The following is a 9,123-nucleotide window of genomic DNA, read 5'->3' as shown; positions in this document are numbered from 1 at the left end:
TCACTCTATTTTTTTACATATTATTCTTCAGTTTATTTTACCAAATCTTTTTTTCAAAATTAAAAATAATTAATAAATAAATAAAGCAGAAACATTATTTGTGGAATACATTTATAATTTAACAAATTATTGACGTTTTTTCCTATATATTTTTGCTTAACACAGTATACAGATTATGTCACATTCTGTAAATTCAAATAGAAACATTTAAATTATTAGTTCAGTATCAAGTGAAAATGCTATTATTATAAATCATATAATTGAGGAGCATCATGTCAAAATTCAATATATCAAATTTTGGAAGATTATTATAACATATTACATTGCATCTCATGTAGATATGTTAAGTTTGTAATGAAAATATTGATATCTAATACTTATTTGACAGAGGAAAAATTAGTTTTTTGACTTCAACTGGAATTCATAGAATAACTTAAACGTTTTTAATGTATAAATTTATAATAACAAAAAAAAAAAAACTTATGGTATTTTATTCTCAAACTACTTTACAATTTTTTTATTGTTATACGATAACACTCTTGTTATTTATGTCTTGCATTTTTAAAGTAAATTGAATAGTATCAAATGTAGAATTTGAATTAGCTACAAAAATTTGTATGTAAGTATATTAAATATTGATAAGATGTTCTTCAATTAGAGACTATAAAAATACTGAATTAGGAATTAATGTATATTTGTCATAAACCAAATAATATCTTAAGCTTTGCAATAAATAAATGGTGAATAATGGAATGCTGAGAATATTTCAATATATAAAAAGTAACTAGATTCAATCAAGAAATAGATAGCTTTTTACGAAGGAAAGAGATTATCTAAAATCGTTGATTATTCAGAAAAATAAGGCTACGAATATGACAAAAAAGTTTCATGTATTGTATGAAGCGAAAAGTTGTTATGTAAACACTAAGGATCACATATTTTGCAAGTAAAATATATATCTTATAAATAATATCTCTTCACCTAACACCGTGTAGTTCACAAACATATTATATATATTTTTAAAATAATTCTGAGCGTAAATTGCGCAACCTGTATGATATAACTTCAAAAAGGATATGATTGCTAATTTGGACATTGTATAGATGATGGATTATTATATAGATTTTATATATTATATCGAGATTTAGATATTATTATATGTTTCTTGGTATTTTTAAAATATATTTTCACTAATACTATCAATTATCTTAATTTCCAATACTTTAGGTTTATAACAAATCCAATCAGCCCATAGCAGAGTTTAAACATTAATTACTTTCATTATGAATCTTCATGAAGTATTGCATAAATTTGATATGGAAATATTTTTAAAATGATGAATTAGTTTTCAATGAATTTTTGATGCATGTTATTTTGAACAGGGATTTGATATCCTGATTAAATACTACTTTCTTGAAAGTATTCAGCCATCGGTATCCTACCCTGAATAGCAAGCTTGGTTCATCAACAAAGCAATATTTAATATCAGCGAAACCAGAATTAATCAAGAAAAGATTGTTATTTAATATAAAAAAAAAGGTAATTTGTACATAAAAATCTTACTTTTTAAAGTAGCAGTCATTTTAAATATAGATAATTTAGAACACAAGCAGGATTTTACAAAACAGGGGCCCAAATTCTTTCTCAGCGAAGAATACAATTTTTAATGACTGAAATTTACTCTATAACATCTAAAGTTTTATTTTTTTAATTAACTAAACATTTCAAAACGGAATTTCGAAATTATTGATATATTTCTTGAGTTATTTTTCAATAATATTCCTAAGTAACATTAAAAGAGATCACCGTTAAGATTTTTTTTTTTATAACACTAACATTTAATAGTAAGTAAAATTCAGAATTAAATTTCAGCTGGGTTTGAAATTTTAAAATAGTTCTTAATTTTATTTTCATTAATTTTTATTGAATAACACTGTTATTAAACAATTGATATCTACAACTGGGTAACTACAATTCTTCTTTTCGAAACGATTAGATACGTGAACATTAGTTATAGGATGAATATATTTCCTAAAGATTGTTAGTATTTTTGGAAAAGATACAACTCAAGATGGGTTACAACAGTTAACTAGTTACCACAACTAGGTAAGAATTAAGATTAGTGGTACTATTTTTGACTATAGATGTGAAAACAGTATGAAAGATATAACAATACACAAATCCCTAATCTATTATATTATTCTATAATCTATAATATTATTAGGAATATCCATATAATCATTCTATAATATCCATCCATACTATGTTATGGATTTAACTAAACGGAACCTACGGCATGATCTAGGTGCCAAAATAACAGTTTATTTTTACAGCATTAAATGCAGAATAAAATTATTACATTCATCATTATTAATTATGCAGTTTTATGGCATTTGAACATCATAACAGTTTTTTTTTTAAATATTTGCTTTTATATCTTTATTGTTAATATTCCTGAAACTTATTTACTATACAATTATAATATCACTACTATTTTTAACCATAAAAAGAAGAATAGTCACAAATTAAAAAAAATATTTATATTGCCAAATTTGCTGATGTATACACATTCTTATTATATAACCTATACTTTTTTTCAGATGTACAATAATAATGTTTATTATATTCGAGTTAATTATATTCTTATTACTTACATTTATTATGTATAAACATTAGTAATATTTATATTTCAATTATGTTTAAGTAATGCACTAATCAATTCCCTTATGATGCCTAACTGGATGATAATTTCTGTTTATAAATAAAGTTTTTATTCTAAACCTACTACGACCTTTTTATTGATGTAATATATCAATGTTATTTTGAATGTTATAATAGTGCTATGAAGAGGTACCAACTGCTTCGTACATTTCCACAAAGATCATGGCTTTAATTTTGTTTATAAATTGTCTTTAGAAACACATTTTAAACTTAATCAACGACATTTTTAGCGTATTTTGGAGTAGGTTACCATATAATCTAAAATTTAATGTATTCAATGTAATGGTAAGATTATTCCAAAACACAAAAAAATAGCAATACAAATCGGGAGATTTACTTAATCTGTTAAAAAAAAAAAGAAAAATAATGTAACTATCCAGCTAACTAAATGTTTTATTTGAAGTTTAAACTTTAACACCTTATATTGGAAAAAGATAGATGACCGCACGAAGTAGATTGTAGCATTATAATCTGGGTGAATGTCAGCAATGGTACAAAATAATAAATAAAAAAAAAATTTAATGCAACCAATATTTGCGTGGCTAAAAAATTAAAATAATTTTGAATTTTCTACCATATTTCTTACTACCTCTTATAATTATTGTTCTACTTTATATTATTGTACTATTCTATAATCACATATCTACCACACATGGCTATACCTATTCTTAATTTATATCTTATAAATATATTTCTACATTTTCTTAATTTAATTTGTCTGTTTCTTATAATCGTGTTTGTTTAATTGTTTACTTCTTTTGTATTAAAAAATATTAAAATCTGTACCACTACAACCCATGAAGGGTTAAGGGTGCAGTACTTTAGGAAGTACCAACGGTTGTGCAACAAGGTTATTTAGTCAGAATCACGCACGACCGACAGATTTTTAACCATTTAAGGGTCGCAATTTATGAGGTTGAGTGGACTATGGGAAGGCTCCAGAATCCACAGGGTTGACTCACGGCTACAATGTTACAGAAAACCATTTTCTGCCCAGCCGGATTCGAATCCGGGTCCTTGGAGTTAGTAGTATCGTGCCACTTCTTTTGCATATATATTATAATCTTCTTGTCACATCTTAGGATGTTTGTGTCTTGTTTTTATTTAGCCCTGACGAAGCTCTGCAAGTAGGGGAGTTTGTTAGCATTAAGTAGTTTTTTTTTCTATTTTGTATGTTTATTGACCGCCACTTAAATTATCTTATTACAAAAAACACCTTATAGACGATGTACTATAAACTTTATGAAATAAAACCGGTACCCTATTTTTAACTGTTTTCTGGGAAAGAAAACTTACATTTGAATTTGATATTATAAAATATTTATTTATTTTTAAGATAAAACCCTTAATATTTCTCTCTTTACTTATTCACCATATATATTCTGTGCGTTTCGGGTAAACTACCCCTTATCCAGGTCTACATTGGAAATAGTTAACTCTTATGAAATTGATAATAATCGCTATATAAATTGAAAAAATACTATTATTTGTTACATTTTTATATATATAACTTGATTAATTGACATATTATTTCCTTTTTATTTTGAGAGATATCCTAGTTATGAAATAACTAAAATGGGTGTTGATGTAATATTAATATTATTCATGATGTATTATGTATATGCATACCCTTAATTGTTTACTATACATATTTTCTTGAGGACAATCTATTTACTTGTCTATTACTTACAAATTTGACTATTTTTTGTATTTAAAACGGTTTTTCCTGAAAAAAAAAATATGAATAATTACAAATTAAGGTATAATACATGAATAATACATTCTGTAATAATGTTCTAGAATAAATATTAAAGTCAAAGAGTATCAATTTCAAGACTACTGGAAATACAATATTTTATAATCAGAACGTATAATATATTTCAGTAAAATTATAAATATTTTAAAAAGCTTTGACCACTTCTTTTAAATAATTTTTAGATGGATAATAGATTTTGTTCGAAAAGTCGTCTAGAATAAGTAGATAACAAAATAATGGCTATTTATTTCACATTGGTGCTTAGTGCAATTCTACTAACTTTACGAAAAATACCTTTCAGGTTGATTACAAATTTTCAATTAATTTACCTAATAAAGTGAACTTTTAATTGTTTTGTTTTTATTTTTAGTGGAAAAGTGCTTAGTCCTAATGCGTAGTAAGCCATCAATATAGCCTTAGCCAAAGTGTTAAAAATAATGAAAAATTTTATAATTATTGAAATATCAATAATTACTTATATAAAAAAAATGGATTGTATTAAGCCAGCTATATTTTCATAACATAAACCTTATTCAGAATGAGATGGTGTTACTGCATACTTCAGAAGAAATCCATGGTGGTACTTAAGGAAAAATTTCTACAATTGATCCGTTTCATAATGGAGTCAATTCTATGCTATAGCATTGTCGGAAAGTATACTATTTATTTATTATAATTATTATTTGTACAATATTATATAGCTATGATTGTGCCTTATACTGAGCGAAGAGGAGGCAAACTAAGAATTTATCATAAAATTCATTTAAACCTATTTAATTGTATCATAAAATTTCGTATATGATAATTTTTAGAAGAAATAGAAGAGTTTTAATGAAAAAAATTATGAGAAATAAATAAAATCATTAATTTTTAATTTTAAGATAGTTATGCACTGTTTAAAAGCACTCTTTTCTTCTTATAATTTTATCATATTTGTTATCACTTCTATTTATTTTTATTTTAATCTATAATTTCTTTAACAGATATTTCATTTATTTAGAATCATTGTCGGAAAGTATACTATTTATTTATTATAATTATTATTTGTACAATATTATAAATTTTAACTACATAATCAAGAAGGTATTATATTTTATACTCATGTGTGTATGTATGCATTTATTGTAGTGTTAAAAATTACAATAGAAATACTGTAATTTAGTATTAGCTTTTAATATTTATACACTCTAACAATACATCTAATCTACTATAATTTTATTACGGTCCATTATCGATTATATAGATAATTCCTGTATTAGTTATTAATAAATTCATTTATATTTATACTTTAACTTTTAGTTTAATACGTAACTATTTCAGATTAATTTATCTTTTATATGAGCCTCTGAAAAGAAGCGGCACTTAAGTTACTAATATTTAGCTCTTTTTGCTATTTTGTGTACCTTATTTGTCATACACTCGGACTGTCTTTCCAGAAATTTATAGATCGTGTTCAAACATGATTCATTTCTAAAATTAATTTAAATATATGTATGATTACATAAATATAGTATCAGGGAGTATACTGGAGACATATTCAAGGTTAATGACATTTTTTAAACACTACAGAATAAATATTACAGTTGTAAGTTTACTGAAAAATTAGGAAATCCAACTCAACACATAAACACTCAACGGATAAACTCAAAATATCAGAATTAGATGTTGAACAAAATCTATTATTGAAAAATTAAACTATTATGTTATATGTTTCAAAAAGGAATAAAAATTTGTACTTGATTAAAGTTATTTTTAATACAATAAATAGTTGTACTTTGAGTAATTTACATCTTACAGAACAGTAGTTTCCGATATGTTTTAGAAGCGGAACCTTTTTGGTAGTAGGAAAATGGTGCAACCCCTACATTATCATTTGATACAGATGAATTTATTCAACTTTTCAGCAAATGCTAAGAAAGGGTACATGCACAAGAAAAAAAATTGAAGAAAATCTGTTACAGTAAGCTTCAAAACTGAATTGATATGATGGTGAGAGTTGGCTATACAAAGGAAATAATTTTGTAACAAAACAATTCTAAAAATTCAAAATCCCAGCTTAGGTGAAAAAAATATTGTCATGATGAACTGAATTATAAGTAAGAATGTGACAAGCCAGAATTTTGAAAACAATTTTAAATCAATATGCTGCTTTGTTATTCTATAATATTATATACGGTATTATTTTTTATTAGTATTAAAAGCCATGATATTGTTCATATTTCGAATAAACTTAGTCGTCAACAATTTAATTTCTAATTTTAAGCATTTATCCTAAATCAATGAGGTTATATAATTGTATCTTTTATAACGGAACTTTTAGTTGAATCAATCATTATCAGATGCCTAAAAACATTATGTAATACCAAAAATACATTTCCTTGGCCTAGAAATTGCATAAATCGGTTACAACCGCAAACATTTCCTCGTGTTATGTATTCATTATGTTATTGTATAAAAGTTGCTAATACTTCCATTATCTCTAAATGTTAATTATTAAAATACGACTCAATCTTTTATTTATTGTTGTCATCAGTCAGAGGTAATTTTTTTTGGAAACGGTTTTAAATATGTTTACAACTTCATCAGGTGTTGCATAATCATTTCGAAACATTACAAGAAATGATGAATTAATGGAAGAATTAAGAAGGCTAGTCAACGCCGAATTCAGGAAAATGTACCCAATAAGGGGTACTGGAGACTTAAAGATAAGATAGTTAAATCGAGCAATACTTAAAAAGCGTCTGAAATTAGAAAAGGGCGTGATATACGCCACTCCCGCCCTCCGTTACCACGTCTACCGCCATATCTAGGATATAGATAGGTTGGTTGATCTATGGCATGTCACAATCTCACAAGAGGAGAGATCATAACAAAAAAGAAACGCAATCCTTCCCGATCGGACCAGCCCCACTAAGACCCCAGGGAGCGACGGTCCTATGTCACTTTTAAAATCTATGTTTAAAACGGGTAGAGAAGACTTTAAGATAATCGCAATCTCACAAGAGGAGATCATAACACAAAAAAAGTTATCTAAAAAAAGGCATTGCAGCGAATAAGGTTGCAGGACCTAGTAACGAACTGATCCATAGAATGTTAATGTTAACGAATGTTAATGGGTATGTCAGTAACATTTCTATAGGTTCCAAGCCATGTAGGAATCGCAGGGAATGAACTGGCCGATCACGCTGCAAGAGAGTCGCTCTCGCTTCCGGGACGGGGTATAGCAATTTTAACTCCGTCAGAGATATGCAGGCCTCTTCTAAAGGAAGTCAAAGATAAATGGCAATCTTTGTGGAACGCAAGCCCAATGAGTAAATTAAAAATTATTAAAAAGGATGTCAAGCCCTGAGTTACCTCCCGTCGCAAATGCCGTAGAGAGGAAGTTGTACTGACTAGATTGAGAATAGGTCACACGAGGCTCACCCACTCCTATCTTATTTCAAAAGAAACGCCTCCGAACTGCCAGTATTGCAATAACAATTTAGCAATAAGCCATGGTTTCCAACGATGCCAATATTTTACACCACACCTCACTAGCTTGGGACTAAGCCAAGATATCTCAAAAACCCTTGGAGAAGATAAGGCAATAGAATCGGTGTTTCAGTTTTTGAAATCACAAAATTTACTGACAAAAATATAACTTGATCGGAAGGAAAAAATAATAAAATAAATAAATAAAATAATCAAATTAAAAAATAAATAAAATTTAACGAGTATCAGCTAGATTAAATAAAATATAAATGGCGTTGATGAACAATGAAGTTTGGCGCCACTAACAAACAAACAAACATAGAATGTTAATAAACACTGAACCGACGGATAAATGTCCGAGGTAGACCGAAACGTAGATTAGGGTTTGGAAGGGTGTCAGTGGACAGATAGAGAATGATTGTCGGTATCGGCATCGAACCGTTCGCTAAGCCTTTATTATTATTATTATCTATCACTAAAGGGATTTCCCTTGTTCCTATTTAAAAATCGATAACACCATAAAATCACACATTGCTTTAAAATTCAGGTTATTACACTTATATGATCGTTGACAATTTTCTATCTGGTTTACTGCCCAAATATAAACGTTTATACCTTTATTTTATTCAGAATGCTCATTATCATGTTTACAGGTTTTAATAATTTCTATTTAAAAGTAGTTTATTAAACTATAACGTTTATGTGAAATGGTATATTCAAGAAAGAAGATACAATTTAAACGTTTATAAGTGGAGAAAATGGTTGGGAGGTGCGGACAGCAAAAAAATAAAAACATACAAATAATTATTTATTTCAACCAACATTTCGACCTGAATTTCAGGTCTACATTAGTGCTATGAAAAAAAAAAAGATAACAACCATTGTTCAGAGAAATAATAAACTAACAAATTTGGAAAAATAGTTTCGTTTCTCTGACCGATAGTGGCTATCTCATTTTGTGATATAGCCTTTGTGAAGACCTGAAATTCAGATCGAAACGTCGGCACGAATAAATGATTCATTTGTGTTCTTGCTGACCACACTCTCAGACTATCTTCTCTACTTACTAATCTACGGTTGTCATTATTTTTGTTATTATCTATACTTCTATCTTTTATTTAGAATTATTATTTTAATCTATTTATTTCATCTTTTTTTTTTTTTTAATAACATTG

This window comes from Halyomorpha halys, unplaced genomic scaffold (genome assembly GCF_000696795.3).
Source record: "Halyomorpha halys isolate HHAL.00 unplaced genomic scaffold, Hhal_1.1 Scaffold1111.1, whole genome shotgun sequence".
In the NCBI taxonomy this organism is placed as follows: domain Eukaryota; kingdom Metazoa; phylum Arthropoda; class Insecta; order Hemiptera; family Pentatomidae; genus Halyomorpha; species Halyomorpha halys.
This window is presented reverse-complemented; position numbering follows the sequence as displayed.